The following is an 18292-nucleotide window of genomic DNA, read 5'->3' as shown; positions in this document are numbered from 1 at the left end:
ATTCCAATGAGACACCTTGGACCGCATCATCAAAACCTCAGATCAAAGGCCCCCCAGACAAAAGAAAATAAAGCGGCGATGGCACAAGAGTTAAATCGGATGTAAGCAACAGAAGGGAAGGGATAACAATTAGACAAAAAAGAGACACGGCAGTTGGAGACAAAGCCTGTGTGTGTTGTGTGCGTTCATTATAAAAGTGCCCTGTCTGTCTGTCTTTGGCGTCCTATCAGGTAGCATCAAAACGCCGTTCGATCTAGAGGGGATGGTGGTGGTGGGGGGACTACAAAGTGGATCCCGGGCCCCACGGAAAGAAGCCTTTTTGATCGCGCTAATTAAAAGCCATTTGTTTAAAACAAACAGTCTCAAGTCTAATTGGGTCTTTTCCATAAGAAAGAGAAGGATGTTGAAAGTGGAAGAACACACGGAGGAAAGAGGACATCCCGTTTGTGGGGTGGCGAGGGTGCCGGATCAGATATTTTACATGTTACCACTGCTAGGGATAGCCACCAACAGGAATATTTAGCAATAGTAATTAATTCCGAATTCAACATGATGCATTATCAGGTCGGTGCTCGGACGTTTGGTCACTGGTCTTTTGGTCGCCGGTCTTTTGGTCGCCGGTCTTTTGGTCGCCGGTCTTTTGGTCGGCGGTCTTTGGGTCGCCGGTCTTTACAGCCCCTCTATCTTTTTTAAATTACTTGTTAATATTTCTAACATTCCTTTTTACTTTACTTTGTACTTTATACTTTTTACTTTAATGATGAGTCATGAGTATATTAATACTTTAGTCCATTTTTCTGTTTATGTTTCATATATACTGTTAACGAATGCACTTTTTTATATGTATCATATCTTGTGCTGACCCGGCCCATCTATCAAATTTTTTAAGTCAATGTGGCCTCCCCGGACCAAAAAGTTTACCAACCCCTGCTTTAGAGTGAACAATGTAAATCAATTTGTCGAATTCAGTGACGTCAATTGGTAAGTATCCCTAACTGAATTGAACTGAGCTTGAGTTTGGTACAATTTGATATATTCCATTTCTTAAAATTGAAAAAAAACAAGTAACCAAAAGTATAAAAGGGCCACATAAACTCAATGTTACGCATTTAGAAAAGTATTACGAGTAGCAGACTATCCAATTGTACCATGTATGTATACAACTCCATCAAACATATTTTCCTGTCTAAGCCGCAACGCAAACGTTCACTTATCTATTTGATAATAGGAGTGCGCCGAGCTCATGGTGACAACAAGAGCGGAAATCGTCTGACAATGGCAAGCATCCCCCGCACACAGAGTGACGTGAGATATAATCTCCTCCGACGAGAACAAGGACAAAAAAAAGATGCGGCGCATCTTCATGTACGCAATTGGAAGTCGGACAATGCTGCTGTCATCGACCCAGTAAAGACAACAAGGTATTGTTGTAGAAAATGTCTCGATGTTGTAAAAGGATGCGTTGAAACACAAGAGGGAAACAATACGAAAACACAAAGTGAGTGAGAGAAACAAGCTTAATGTGGATGAATTACAATCTTTAAGAGGAAAGAAAAGAAGGGAATGTTTTCACTAGCTCTTGTAAAGTGGCGTAATTAAAACATTAAGGCTTCGTTCACGAGGCAGTGCGGCTCGTTGGATATTGTTGTCGCCTTTAGCGGGCCATCAAGGGGCCAATTGTCTTCCTCATTTGTATTTTTACTTCTTCTACTTGGTAAAGGAATAGATAAGTACTATTTATGTACAGTTGTGGTTAAAGTTTTACATACATTTGTGATGAATATAATGTCATGGCTTTCTTGATGTTACGATTGGGGATAGATAGAGATTTTGGTTTTTTGATGACTTTATTATGGGTTAAGAGGAAAAGTGATCAAATCTGCTGGGTCAAAAATACATGAATTAGCAATTTTGGTTATTTAGAAAGTTGTATCAGTGAAATGAGCTTCAAAGTATGGCCTCTTAACTTCTTGTGAGTGATTATGAGTGACTAAAGCTAGTGACTTCTCTGAGGATATTTAAATAGGGCTCATTGGATGCAAACGCCCATAAATGCTACAATGGGAAAGTCAAAGGAGTTCAGTATGGATGTGAAAAAGTGAATCCTTGACTTGAACAAGTCAGGAAAGTATCTACTGTTTGTTTTCTGACTGTAGCATCATTTTAGATTTATAAAACTAACCAAAACAAACGTTCTTGCAGTCATTATTATTATAATTTTTTTATTGATTATTATTCCAGCATTTTTATACATTTTGTTCATTTTTTTGGCAGGAAATTTCAGATAAAATATGGATGCTTATGCTCACGACATTGCAGTCAAGAAACGGAGTTTAAAAAAGGAGGGCACGCTGTCAATATGGTAAGTTCTAATATTTAATTTATTTATTTTATCACTCAATTTTGCAATAACACAAACATGGTCCCGAAACATACCTCCAACATACTATGCACATTAATATGGACAACCAATTATTGCCTACAGTTCAAATCCCAGGTTTTTTAACCTTGAAAAAAAGAATCATAAATAGAATAGAATAGTAAACTTCAACTAATATCTAAATTCCCAATTGGGAAAACCGCCCCACCACCATTAAATTACTCCTTAAAAGCTCACCGTCTCGCCACAAAAAAAAAACAATACCAAATTAATTCCACAAACCATACAACAATAAAGCAAATCACGTCTCTTGGCTCATATGATGTATTATTAATCCAATTTCACGTGAATCCTTAATTTTCTTTTTATTTTTTTAAATTAAGGAAAGGAGGCTAAGTAAAAAAAAAAATCTCATAGCACAGATTAATGAGGTAAATGTAATGATCTGAGATGATCAAAGACTATCAGTGTTGGGCAAAGTATAGCCACCAATTAGTAAAGCAAGCGCTCAGGATAGGAACTAAAATATGCACCACCGGTTGTTGATGAAAAGACAGGGTCACAGAGAATGGACTAATTTCACAAATGAAACAACGTACGCCAGACAAGTGAAGATGTTGTGTGTTCTACCCCAAAAAAAGGGGGGTAGGGTTTGTTGTGTACAGTACAGGGGCGTTGTTTAGATTTCCCATGTGTCCCTTGAGCAGCAAGCGAATTTGGTCCCCAAAGAGCGCCAAAAGAGCTGACTTTACTTTGATAACAATAATAAGGTAACTCTCTCGTTGCACTCTTAGTATATAGCACCACAATGAGGTTTGCCGTTTAATGCCTGAAGGAGGGTTTTTTTTTAGTAATTTGCTGCAAAGTTTGGAAAATGTCACCTTTTCAACTTGGGTTCATTTTGGCTGGGTTTGACTGGGTCGGATCTCATTTGCGTCAATATCTTTTTGTGGTAGATAATATCCGTGACGGGACGTTTGGTCGCTGGACTTTTGGTCGCCGGTCAAATGTACTTAGATATTAAAGAGTACTTAGATATTAAACAGTACTTAGATATGAAACAGTACTTAGATATTAAACAGTACTAAGATTTTAAACAGTACTTAGATATTAAACAGTACTTGGACATTAAACAGTACTTAGATATTAAATAGTACTTAGATATTAAACAGTACTTAGATATGAAACAGTACTTAGATATTAAACAGTACTTAGATATTAAACAGTACTTAGATATTAAACAGTACTTAGATATTAAATAGTACTTAGATATTAAACAGTACTTAGATATTAAACAGTACTTAGATATGAAACAGTACTTAGATATGAAACAGTACTTAGATATGAAACAGTACTTAGGTATTAAACAGTACTTAGATATTAAACAGTACTTAGATATTAAACATTACTTAGATATTAAACAGTACTTAGATGTTAAACAGTACTTGGATATCAAACAGTACTTGGATATCAAACAGTACTTGGATATCAAACAGTACTTAGATATTAAACAGTACTTAGATATGAAACAGTACTTAGATATTTAACAGTACTTAGACAATAAACTTCTTCCTTAGATATTAAACATCTTTCTTAGATATTAATCTCTTGTGAATATAATTTTCTGAACTGGTTTCAACAGTAAACTCTCTGTCACCATTTGACCGGCGACCAAACGTCCGGTCACGGTACAATTTAGCTTATGATTATTCCAAACTGTTCATACACTGCTGTGTATTTGTTTATTTACCTACTAAGTGAAAAATACAACAACAAAAAAGTACTTAGTATAAAAGCACATAAAAGCCACACATGGCTGGACTGCTTTTGTGAGTATCCCGAGGCCCTGCAGAGAGCGAGACAAGTTTTTTTAGATGCAGGTATGAGTCAGATGGCGACAGACATCTGTCAGGTTCTCAAAAAATATCTTCCCAATGCAAGTGATGAGGGCCCTCCCTCCGTTGCCAGGGCTCAGCTGAAGAAATTTGCTACTACTTTAATAGGGTGTTGATCTCGCACAAGAAGTAAGTAAACAACGTGGTGGCTTGCTACAGCACATCCTCCTTCTTTTGCTACCATCTGTTAGCCCGAGAGGTTCTGGAGTGGCATTGTCAGCAGCAGTAGGATTGTTACATTTAGGAATTTTAAGAGCAATTTCAGAAAGTGACGAATAATTCCGTCTTTTTTAGTAAGTAATCGAGAAAGCTCTCAAAGTTATATTCATGAGAGAGTTTAATATCTAAATATCTACTGTTTTCAACAGTACTTGGATGTTAAACAGTACTTGGATATTAAACAGTACTTGGATATTAAACAGTACTTGGATATTAAACAGTACTTGGATATTAAACATTACTTGGATATTAAACAGTACTTGGATTTTAAACAGTACTTGGATATTAAACAGTACTTGGATATTAAACAGTACTTAGATATGAAACAGCACTTAGATATTAAACTCTTTCTCTTAGATATTAAACTCTTTCTCTTAGATATTACACTCTCTGTCTTAGATATTAAACTCTCTGTTTTAAATATTAAACAGCAAACACTAGACAGTAGACCAAAAGGGACCAAAAGACTGGCGACCAAAAGTCCAAGCACCTTGTAATGAATGAGCAATTCCATCAAAACCGGACACTTAACTATAAGGCACACTTAATAGTCTTACATTTTCTCCAAAATCGACAGGGCGCCTTATAATCCAGTGTGCTTTATATATGGAAAAAATTAAAATATGTAATTCATTGAGGGTGTGCCTTATAATGCATTACGCCTTATAGTCGTGAAAACATGGTACATTGTGCCACTGTTATTTCCATTCCCATTGTCCATTAATTTAAATGAACCTTTAATAGTACCCCCCACATGTCTAAGTGTTTATGGACTACCTTATGTAGAGCATGAGCAATTTCACTCCAGCTAAATGAAATGATTCATCCCTTTGCCTCACTGTACCTCAATCCACTGTGTACGCTTCCTTATTCTAATGTGCATTTTGCTGCCCACTGTACCTTGTAAATGCCACAATGTGCCGAAGCAGAGGAGGGAAAGGGCTCAGGGGCAATCAGCAAACGTGCGGGGGCCGACTGGATGGGCTTCACAAGGCTGACAAAACTATATAATACGCCTGATCCCTGTCCAATTCACTTTCACAGTTCGCCGAGTAGCGTTCGGCTAAAGCGGCGGCAAACAAAAGCCAGTCATTGGCGTCGTCCTGGTTCTAAAGTTAGCTAGAGTGAACGCGTGTCGCTCAAATTGTTATCCATTTTTTGCACATTTGCGTTCAAAATTTCTTTTTTAAAAATAGGTGTATGATATCCCACTGTATTGTTTTATAATTACATTTAATTGCCGTATTTTCACGACTATAAGGCACACTTAAAAGTCTTAAATTTTCTCCAAAATAGACAGTGCGCCTTATAATCCAGTGCGCCTTATATATGGAAAAAACAGAAAACCAAAAACGAAAAACCAATACTGTCGGATATTAAAAAAAACACAAACACCTGAACTAAAACAATACTGTTAAATATGCAGATGCCATCTTAGTTTACAAAATATTCCATCATATAGCTCCTCCCCCACTGCAAGATTTTATCCAAAAAAAATCCAAAACATCAACAATGGCTGGCTCTAGAGGTGACTGTAAAGTAGTGAGTGCTTCATACCTGGAAGTCAATAGCAATTACCGTATTTTCATGACTATAAGGCGCACTTAAAAGTCTTAAATTTTCTCCAAAATAGACAGTGCACCTTATAATACAGTGCACCTTATAATCCAGTGCGCCTTATAATGCAGTGCACCTTATAATACAGTGCGCCTTATAATACAGTGCGCCTTATAATCCAGTGCATCTTATAATACAGTGCGTCTTATATATGGAAAAATGTCATTCATTGAGGGTGCGCCTTATAATGCGGTGCGCCTTATAGTCGTGAAAATACGTATAATTACCTGACTTTCGCAATATCAACTTTTTGTAATCCCTCCTTTTTCACCCAAATGCCCCCAAATTGCTTAAAAGGTGCATGAAATTCAAATTAATTTGTCCGTGTCCTGAAAAGGAAGAACTTTTGTTGTGTTCCAAGAAGAAAATGTATCATGGGTTAATTAGATTTTGATGCAGTATGTCCCCATTGCGCCACAATTTATCTTCTCTGTGTTTTTCTGGCATAGAAACACAAAAGAAGGACAGTGCTGTCAATCTGCAACATTATTGAATTAAAGCCCAGGCGCATGTACGGACATGCAAAAGCAGCAGGTACTCCTCGTGGTCGAGCTAGCTTCACAAAATTTGGCAGTATGCCTTGGACCCCCTGCTGCCTGAGGCTGGAGAGTCTGGCCAAAATACTCAGGCAAGCCCTAAAACCAGTACTTAATACTCAGAAAGTGGCCATGATTGAGATGAAAACTACTAAATGAAGCATTTATATGCTTAAATAAAGGTTTTGTTGGGTAGAAAGAGGAGTAAAAACAATAAATTACGTTCAACAAGAGGTCATTTAAAGCAAAAAACAAAGAAAAAATGGAATTATTGTAAGGTTCGTTTATTTTATCATCACAGAATTACACCATAATTAAATTAAACACAATAAAATAGTAATACAAAAAATAAGTAAAGACATAAACTGCATATTGCATGCATTTCTGATTTGCTGTTTTTTATTTAAGATAACAAAATGGCCATAATAAAATTATTATAATAAAAATGATAAACAATTATGATAAAAGCTCTTTTTAACATTTTGAAATTGTTTTTTACATCTAAAAAAATGTTGATAGTGGATTTTTGGTCAAAAGCCGTGATCTTTTTTTATCCAAAATGTTCAATTTTTGTAGTTATTGCTTAAAAAAAAGTGAATTTAATCTGTGTAATGTGCAATAATTATTATATTTCCCATTGAATGTGAATGGTAAATCTTTTCTAGTCACAAAACCCAGGCTCAAACACCCTCGTGTGGCTTAAATGTATCATTACAATTCATCAAATCCCTTTAAAGACCCCCTTGCCCTTCCCCATTCCTAAAACACATCACAATTGGGCCCCCCGCAAAGCGTGCTATTCCCGAGGAGTAAGAGAACAGGAAGTTGTCGGAGTATAAACAAGGCACAACAGAGGAAACAACGTTCAAGGCGGCGTTTCCTGTTGGAAGCCAACCAAAGTTCCTTTAGTTTATTTTGCCCAATATAAATGAATTCATTGACTTTACTCCTATTATAAAACATGAGCGCAATATAAATTCAATGTCAAGATGTCATGGATTTTAATTTGGACAAAAAGGTGGCATCTGGCTTGCATTATTTGAGCAGATCATGATGACTACCGATAATCTGGTATTATTGGAGTCACTAATTGTCCAATTCAATTACAGTAATAGGACTCCAGTTACATTTAAAGGGATATCAATCTCAATCTGCAATGAAAATGTCCAAATATCCAAATATGAGTTTATCTGATTGTATTTTCATTCCGCAACAATTCCGACCAAGGGTCGGTATATGTGTATATATTTATATATATGTATACGTGTATGTGTATGTGTATTGCGTATTTGTATTGTGTATGTGTATTGTGTAAGTGTATTGTGTATGTATGTGTATTGTGTATGTGTATGTATATGTATGTGTATGTGTGTGTATGTGTATTGTGAATATGTATGTGTATTGTGTATATATATGTGTATATGTAATAATGTATATATAAATAAGCGTGTACATATATATATATATATATATATATATATATATATATATATATATATATATATATATATATATATATATATATATATATATATATATATATATATATATATATATATATATATATATATATATATATATATATATATATATATATATATATATATATATATATATATATTTCAGCAACACGCTTATTTATTCATATATTTACTCATGTATTTATTTATTAACTTACTTATTAACTATCTATTTATATCTAAAATGCCTCATACGTAACCCTCTTACTACTGTGACAACGAAATTTCCCCAAATACGGAATGAATAAACTTATCCAATCCAAAGGTCTGCCTTAAACCAAAAAAAAAAGTGTTATCAGCAATTTGCAAGAATGCGGCGCCACTCCCAAATCTAAACGAGAAGACATATGGCGAACATAAGAATGATTTCCATAGACACACAAGTGCCAATAGCATCTGTATTTTAACGGTCTATCAGCTGTAGTGAAGCTGGGGGAGGAGGGATGCGCAAAAAAAAAAAAGCTCTGAGGGATTTAGTAGGAAAAAAAAGGATATGATTGCATTTATGTCCTATCAAGCTGCTTGCGAATCCAGGGGAATGCCTAATATACGTCTGTATTTGGTCACCAGCTTACATCTGTCTGCTTATGGATTTAGGAGTTCAAAAAAAAAACTATTTTGTTCAAAAAAAAAATAGGAAAAGAAATGAGGCGCCTCTCAACCGAGGCATTGACTAATAACTAAAACCGACAGGGATGGCAGTCACACACACACACATACACACAAAACACACAAAAACACACACTGGGTGACAAGCACGAGCAACAAAGGCGACCAAATCTGACACATTTTCTCTGACAGTGGGATAACATTCTCCCACCCCTCGAGCCTTGCATATATTAATGCCGTATACCCCATGTATAACCCCCCCTCAACCCGAGGAAAGTTTGTTTTACTAGATTGGAACACTTGCCACTATTCGAGGATGCTTAAAATTCTATCTTGGAGTACATTTTGAATATTTTTGTCTATAAATGGGATTCACATACACACAATGTCCATTAAAATATGACAAAAATAATTAAATGTATCAGTATGATTGGTTATTAATGCTTTCTAGCACAAATTATGACCCTTTTAATGAAAAATTAGACAATATTAAAGTAACAGTGATAATTAGTGATCAGAAATGTCTTTATGAGAAGGTTTAAAGTTTGTTAGTTTCATTTTTTGACTATCTTAAATTAATGAATAGCATTATATGAGTCAAAATTATAGACTCTGGAAGTAAAGGAGTAATTCGAATTACAATGATTAAATAAATACTGTATTTTCTAGACTATACGGCGCATCGCATTTTAAGGCGCACTGTCAATGAATGACACATTTTATTTTATTTTTTACATATATAAAGCACACTGGATTATAAGGCGCCCTCTCATTGATTAGCAACAGCATATGAATGTTTAAAAAATATTGTTTTCACTTTAAAAGTGGTGAAATTACAAAAAAATTGATAAGGCACTCGTTTACATGTATGTATTTTGACTTTTAAATTCATAGTATGTCTCACAAGGAATAACATTAGAAAATATGCATTGTTTATGGCTCTCTTTGTCAAAAAAGTTCCCAATCTTTCAAAAAATACTCATATTTTTCCACTTTAAAGATGTTGAAATGACAAAAAAATTAATAAAACACTCATTTACATGTATGTATTTGACTTTTAAATTCATAATATGTCTCCCAAGGAATAACATTAGAAAACATGCATTGTTTATGTCTCTCTTCATCAAAAAAGCGTCCAGCCCCTTTGCATTTAACATGTATTACCCAAACAAAACTCCATAGCATCAATATGCAAAATAAACCCACCCCAAAAAAAAATGCTTTCCTACTTTTCCACAACATTTTCAAGCATCACACCAACAATAAAGTGGCTCTTTTTCCCAACATCTCCTCCCAAATTACAGCCACAATCAACATTGATCATACGTTTACATCTTATAGCCTCCCTCCTTTGCTTCTAAAAAGGTAATGGCGACAATTTTCTCCTTTCACACTCACTGTAGGCCTCTTTTCTTACTCATTGGGGGAATGCCAAAGGCTTTTTTTCCCCTTTTTTTTGTCTTTGGTCGCTACTCTGAAAGCCTTTTGACCCAGCAAGTAAGGTTTTGTTGACAGATTGATGCCTTCGCACTGACATTAGTTTGAATTGTCGGCGTTCATGGAACAAATGCCCTTGAATTTCCCACCCCAAATAATCCCCTTGTACGACCGTTACCATACGGGTTCCTCTCAGAGGCGGGTTGAAAACGTCCCACCTATCATTTGCTATTCCGTCACTTTGTCTACCTTCATCCTAATGATTATATTTATCAAAGTGCTGCTTTCACCTTTTGATAGGTTTCAATGTGGATGATGCAGATGAATAGAAGAGAGACTGACGAGGTGGTGACAACCCATGTAACGTGGCATTAAACGAGGTAGAACACAATGTAAAATGAAAAAAAAACAAGTATAAGTGCAAAAAAATTATGGAGGACTTTGAATTTTATTTTATTTATTTTTTTAAAGAAAGAAAAATGCTACTTTGGATTCTCTTACAATGAACTGACCACAAACTTTTCGGTTTTAGTGTCTTTTTCAATATATAAGTCGCACTTTAGCTGAGATCTAGTTATTAAAAACAGTATTAATATGCTAAAATGTGTTGTTTACACAATACGGTATTTAACGTATAAGATTTCCTGTTTTGTGTAGAGAAAAACAAAATATTTTCTCTTAGTTTTTTTTAAAGAAATACTTATGACAATATTAAACTGTCTTTAAATACCGTATTTTCACGACTATAAGGCGCACCCTCAATGAGTGACACATGTTAATTTTTTTCTATATATAAAGCACACTGGATTATAAGTCGCCCTGTCAATTTTGGAGAAATTTTAAGACTTTTTAGTGCGCCTTATAGTCGTGAAAATACAGTACTTTAAAAATTATAAGGCACCTTGTCTATTTTAGAAAAAAATTAAGACTTTTAATGCGCCATATAGTCGTAAAAATACAGTACTTTAAAAACACTTAACATTTTAAAACAACAAGCATCCTCTTAAGTATTTTCACTTATTTTAATTTTAGAAAAATAACAAAACAAGCAAAACAACTCAAACAGAGCCTCTTCCTTTACACACTTTAGTCGTATATTTCTAATGAAAACTCCATTTTTTTATGAACAATGTCAATGGCATCCAATGAGTGAACAAACAATTCAGGTTTCTATTCACCCAACAACATGAATGTATCACTCAAGTGTGTGTGTGTGTGTGTGTGTGTGTGCCAGAAGTGCAATAACACTGTAGTTTTGGAGTGTTTGGATTGGGTAGTGTTGTCCTAACGTACAAACACCAAGTATTGTCAAACCTCACTCGTAGTGGGTCACTACCGAGGGGAGTTCAGAGGGTCCAAAAGCTGCATCCCCCTTACCCAAACACACACACACACACACACACACACACACACACATATATAGACACCATCTTGTCAAAGAACCCTTTATGCACTGTTCTGTTTTTTCCTATGAAAAAAACCCTTTTTATTCCTGTAGAAGTGATAAAAGCATTTTTAAAAAATCAACTAAAGTATACATACTTTTCTTATTCATTCAAATGCTAAATTATATATATATATTTTATATATAAATGGCCATTCATGAAGCAAACACGTACGTGCAATGTCACAATTGGCTCATTTATGTCCCCTTTCTGCGCCCCACATTCATACTTGGCAGGCGGCTGTGTTGTTTCAGTGAACGGGAAAGGAGAACTCATGCACTTTTTTATTTCTAGGGGAAAATACACAGTCGCTTAAATGTGTAACAATACCATACTCAGAATTTAAAAGTAAAAAAATACATGACAATGTGAGCATTTATTATCCATTTGACCACTTTGAAAGTAAAAAAAAAGTCTGAATTCTTTTAAAAAACATTATTTTACTGTTGCTAATCAATGAGTATCAACGATAGTATACATGCAGAAGAGTCTAATGAAGAAAAAATATGGTTTAAAAAGGCAGAGAGCCATATACACCCATAAAAAAGAGCCACATATGGCTCCCGAGCCATAGATTCCCTACCCCTTCTTTAAAATGTATTTGTCCTAGCTTACTGGACAAATAAAATAAAAAATTACCTTCCAGAAAATGCGACTTATAGTCCATAAACTACGGTACCATCCATATACTAAATCCAGTATATACAGTAGTTCTGTCCAAGTTAAGAATTAAAGCTTTAACTCTGTCCACTTCCCCTTTAACTGTCTTTTTCTGAATTATTATTTTAAATTCATGCTTAAACTATAATGCACAATTTTACAAATCCCAAACATATAAATGTTAATACCAAAATAATCATTTAACAGTGAGTGCTATTGACTTGATAAGAGGTTTTTTATGGGACTAAAAGACAGGTGTTCATTGGCCATTGGGGTCTTCATGTGATTGGTTACTGTGTACATGCATGTGTGTGTGTGTATGACTCACTTCCACCTGCAGGGAGACCGCCAGCTGCCATGCTTGAAATACATTAGTCAGAGTTAACATCACTCCCTTTTAATACACACGTGCGCAAGTATTCGCCATCCCACTGAATAATTAGCGGATGACTGTGTGTACCCACCTGAGACGACGGGACGTTACCGGTTAAGTTGCTCAAGTGCAGCTAAAATGGACTCCCAAGTTAAATTAAGATACCATAGTATATAAGGCGCACCACATTATAAGGCGCACTGTCAATGAATGACATTTTTTAATTTTTTTCCATATATAAAGTACACTGGATTATAAGGCGTGTAGCTCTGTCCACTCTTATTTGTTTTTCGTGTTTTACAGCCCCTCTATCTTTTTTAAATTACATTTTATTTTTTCTTAATACATTCCTTTTTACTTTATACCTTATACTTTAATAATGAGTGATGAGTATGTTAAAACTTTAGTCCTTTCCTTCTGTTTATGTTTCATATGTACTGTTAACGGATGCACTTTTTTACATGTATCATATCTTGTTCTGACCCCGCCCATCTATCAAATTTTTTAAGTCAATGTAGCCCCCTAGGCCTAAAAATTTGCCCACCCCTAGTTTAGCTATATAAAAACAAACCAAAATCACCCCTCTTTGAATCGTTTACATCCATCCCATTCCCCTTACTGTTTCCATTCATTTCAATTCACCCCCTTTCAACCAATGACCTCCTGTATCTCACCCATGTACATCCCCCCCCCCCCCCCCCCAAAAGGATATCTTTAGTTTCCTTACTTGACAGCGAGCAAGAAATCACATCCTCCCTTTACAACAGTGACGAGAAGTAAAACAGCTTTTACCACAAAGCAAATCAGGCTTTGGTACTGAAGCTGTATGAGTGACACTGATCTCTCTGTGAGTGTTCTCTTCATCCATCCATCCATCCAACCATCCGTCCATTTACTCTAAGCTCTTAAGCAGCGCTGCTGTTAAAAAGTCTCCTAAAACTCTTAAGCCAAGAGAGATAACATGAGTGGCGGGGAGGATAACGTTGATGTCATGTCAGGCGCAATACAACCGCCGCCCAGTGTTCCTCTCGTGTTAACAAAACCCATCACACTACTGTCTGTCTCTCTGTCTATGTGAAGGCATCCCATAATCTCTTTTTAATCACAAGCTTTTATTTGCCCCCCCCTACTACACACGCAAAACACTTTTTTTTTTATTAATGCCACCAAAAAGAGAGAAAATGGGACCGTGTGATGATGGTGATAACGCAGATGATGATTTTGTGATTAAAAGATGCCGTCAATGTGTTGAGGATTAACATAGGCATGGGAATATTATATAGTAGATTAGTTGAGTTTTCATTAGTGGTGACAGGCCTCAAAAAGGTGAGTAGTAGTACCACTTTACCTTGAAGTGCGTTTCTTTGCTACTAGCGCCATCCTCTGGTTAGAATTGTTGTTATGAATTTCAAGGGGGGGGGGGTGGTATACTAAAAGTAAAAGCCATGATTTCTATGGTTTGATGTTGAATTGGGGGTGCTAGAGAGTTTTTTCCAATGTATTGAGTGGCTGTACATTTGGGATATAATGCATAAACAAATATAATATCACATTATATTGGTAAAAACTGCTATTTATTACTGTAGTGTTGGATACTTATACTCCAGTGTGAGTTCGAAATGACAGGCTGTTCTTAACATATCTGAAAAAATATTCTCCTATAATATTTGTTTTTTTTTTTCCTAAAATTGACCGTATTTTACGGACTATGAGTTGCGGTTTTGGCTGAGCCCACAACCAATACTGTTTCAGCTCAGGCGTTTATGTTTTTTTAATATCCGACAGTGGTGGTTTTTCGTTTTTGGTTTTCAGTTTTTTACATATATAAGGCGCACTGTATTATAAGACACTGTCTATTTTGGAGAAAATGTAAGACTTTTAACTGCGCCTTATAGTCGTGAAAATACGGTAATAGCAATACAAAAAAAACATTCTAAGAATATATGCTACCTAATACAAGTAGCATTACTTACAATCTACCCTAACCAAGATTTAGTCACTATTCTTTCCTAGACAATTACTCCACATAACTTATAATTTTAGTTAATATTATTTTGTCTCTCTCAATGACATTCCCTTTAGATAAATCATCTTTCTTGGCACGATTCTGTTAAGTCCAAATAGAGCAAATGACGCTAAAAGCAAGGGTAGAAGGGGCTAAAGAAAAGGCAAATAGGAGACAAACAGACCCCAGAAAACAACAACAACCACACAAAGTGGCGGCGAGTTCATTAATTAGACTTTCAAATTGGACTAACTCAAGATGACAGCGTAGTTCTTGTCAAATCACATCAAGCCCCGAGGCCAGAAGGAAGGAAAAGGGCGGGCGCGGGACGCTTAGAGCCAAACACGGCTCTTTGGAGCTTGAATGGCTGCCATCTTCTTCTTCTTCTTCCTTCCTTCTCGCCGTCTTTCGCTTCTTTGCCTCTGATTACACCCCGACGCCTTCCCCTGTGCCCTCGCGTGAATGTCACGGTCTCCTTAACCAGAAGTGACAGGACGTTATCAACAGTTTCGGGGGCCAAATGGGGGTTCATGTTTTTGCAACAACGACACTGCTGTTTAAAAAAGAAGAAAAAAATGGCCTTTGGGTCACTCTTTATTAATATTGGTGCGTTTTGTCTTTGGTTACATGTTCAATTTATTTAGAATTGGAGGGGTGAATGGTGCAGTTTAATGGGTTGTTTTGTTTTAGTTGTACTCTGCTATTTCCATTTGTTTTGAATGCATCACTTAGGCTAAATATCGGCAAACTATGGTCCGCGGGCTACATCCGGCCCACTAGGCTTTTTAATTCGGCCCGTTTTTTGGTTGTTGTTTTTCCAAGATGGCGCCATCACATTGAAGTGTCAGTAGCTCTGTCCACTCTTATTTGTTTTTCGTGTTTTACAGCCCCTCTATCCTTTTTAAAATGACATTTTAATGTTTCTTAATACATTCCTTTTTACTTTACTTTGTAGTACTTTATACTTTTTACTTTAATGATGAGTATGTTAATACTTTATTCCTTTTTTCTGTTTATGTTTCATATGTACTGTTAACGGATGCACTTTTTTACAAGTATCATATCTTGTGCTGACCCGGCCTGAATTTTTTTAAAAAACATTATTTCGCTGTTGCTAATTAATGAATATCAATAAGAGAATGCATGCAGAAGAGTCTAATAAAGAAAAAATATGATTTAAAAAGGCGCTAGAGAGCCATATACACCCATCAAAAGAGCCACATGTGGCTCCCGAGCCATAAGTTCCCTACCCCTATAGTAATGTATAATTCCAGGGGAAGGAAAATACTGTAGTAATATTTGAATCATTATTTCATTAGATAACCAATACATTCTAAATAATTGCATCCTAATGTCCATCAGGCTAAAATTTCCAAAAACATCTTCTTCACGCAGCAACAAAGTTGTCCAAATCTCTTCTTAATGGCGAAGAAATGACAAACATTAAAATGAAAAGCCCCTCTAGCAAATCTGCCAACTCAGCCACATAACAGAAGGAAAAAATAATAATAACAATCACAACAAAATGTTCTTCCAATCTGTGACAGCTGCAAAGACAAATCCAATTATTTGCCTCTCATTCTGTAAATTTGTTCTAATGGTCCAAAGTGAGCAAGTAAATAAACGCACGCGAAGGGGAAACAAAAGGATGTGATTTCTAATTAACTTGAAAGAGGAATAGGGAAGGGGCGACTTAGTAAACCCATCTTTCATCCTCAGATTCGGACCATTCGTTCGTTTTCTTGCACAATGTTGTCGCTCGCCTCCAAATGAAATGTCAACAGATTTCAAGGCACCCACGCCGTCTTTTACTCGATTTTATTGTTCATTAAGCCTTCCCGCGTTTGTCCGAGGCTTTTTCGGCATCTCGGCTTTTTTTTTTTTTTTTTTGAAGATCACACAACAACAACAAAAAAAACAAGTTTAGTCAAGTAATAATTGAGTTTGTGCAATTACAGCCGGCTTAATGAGAGAGTCCAGTTTGTAAAGGCATAAAAAAGCGAAAGAAAAAGAGGGTGCCGGAGCAGGACGCGTAGTAATCTTGTGTGATGGATGGAGCGCTCGTCTGCCTAATGCTGATTAGACGCAGAATGTGTTTTCTGAAAATTATTGAGTTGGGCTGTATACTATCAAACTTTGGGGGTGTTGGAGTTGGACTTAGAGCTCGGAAAAGAAATAAAACATAAAAACTGAACATGACTAGTATTTTCACGACTATAAGGTGCACTTAAAAGTCTTAAATTTTCTCTAAAATAGACATGGCGCCTTATAATCCAGTGTGCTTTAAATATGGAAAAAAATTAAAATATGTCATTCATTGAACATGCGCCTTATAGTCCTGAAAATACGGTACTATTAATCACATTTTGGTAAATTTTGTCCCATTAGATTTGTTTTTAGTGGCATAAACAACATATGAGTACACCCCTAAATATCCTATACCCACTATTTACTAATACTTACATGGTAAACAATGATTTTAAGCACTAATCCCAGACTAAATAAAATAATTGACCCCCATTTGACTCTTTATTTGATCCCATTGGATTCTTTTTCAAGCCATATTCCTCACGATATCAATAGCAACTATCATACATCTATACTTTGAATCCAAAAAATAAATCCACTTCTGCAACTCAGGTTTTTTTTAACCATCTCTTTCTTCTTTATGTTTTAAAGCCTGCTCTTCATAAACAATATGACACATGCGGCTTTTGGCATGCGTCATAATCCCTCCTCACTGTTACCTGCATCCTTGCGTTTACACACTGTCGCTGCTTAAATGGCTATAAATACTAGATGGGCATGCTGTGCCTGTCTTCTGCTGAATGCATGAGTGTGTGTGTGTGTTTATGTGAGTGTGTGTGTGTGTGCATGAGTGTGGGTGTGTGTGTGTGTTTGTGTGTGGTGAAGTAGATAAGAGCCACGAAGCCTTTTGTACTACTACATGGATCAGGTCCAACTATATGTTTGCTTGTAGGAGAGTGAAACAAGACGGCATACAGAAAGTTGGCACCCACTTTCTATAAAATGCAAACAGGGAGTGTGTGTGTGTGTGTGAGAGAGAGTGTGTTTGTGTGTGTGGGTGTGTGTGTGTGAGTGGGGGGATGTATGTGTGTGTGTGCGTGTGTGTGGGTGTGTGTAAGTGAGTGAGTGTGTGTGTGTGTGTGTGTGTGTGTGTGTGTGTGTGTGGGTGGGTTTGGGTGGGTTGGTGTGTGTGTTTGGGTGGGTGGGTTGGTGTGTGTGTGGGTGTGTGAGTGAGTGTGTTTGTTTGTGTGGGTGGGTTGGTGTGTGTGTGTGTGGGTGTGTGGGTGTGTGTGTGTGTGTGTGTGTGTGTGTGGGTGTGGGTGTGTGTGTATTTGTATGTTTGTGTGTGTGTGCGCGTGTATTTGTGTGTGTGTGTATATGTGTGTGTATATGTATGTGTATATGTATGTGTATGTATGTGTATGTATGTGTATGTATGTGTATGTGTATGTGTGTGGGTGTGTGTGTGTGTATATGTGTGTGTATATGTATGTGTATATGTATGTGTATGTATGTGTATGTATGTGTATGTATGTGTATGTGTGTGTGGGTGTGTGTGTGTAAGTGTG

This window comes from Stigmatopora nigra, chromosome 23 (assembly GCF_051989575.1).
Source record: "Stigmatopora nigra isolate UIUO_SnigA chromosome 23, RoL_Snig_1.1, whole genome shotgun sequence".
Lineage (NCBI taxonomy): Eukaryota > Metazoa > Chordata > Actinopteri > Syngnathiformes > Syngnathidae > Stigmatopora > Stigmatopora nigra.
The sequence above is the reverse complement of the archived record's forward strand: the minus strand, read 5'-3'. Positions refer to the sequence as shown.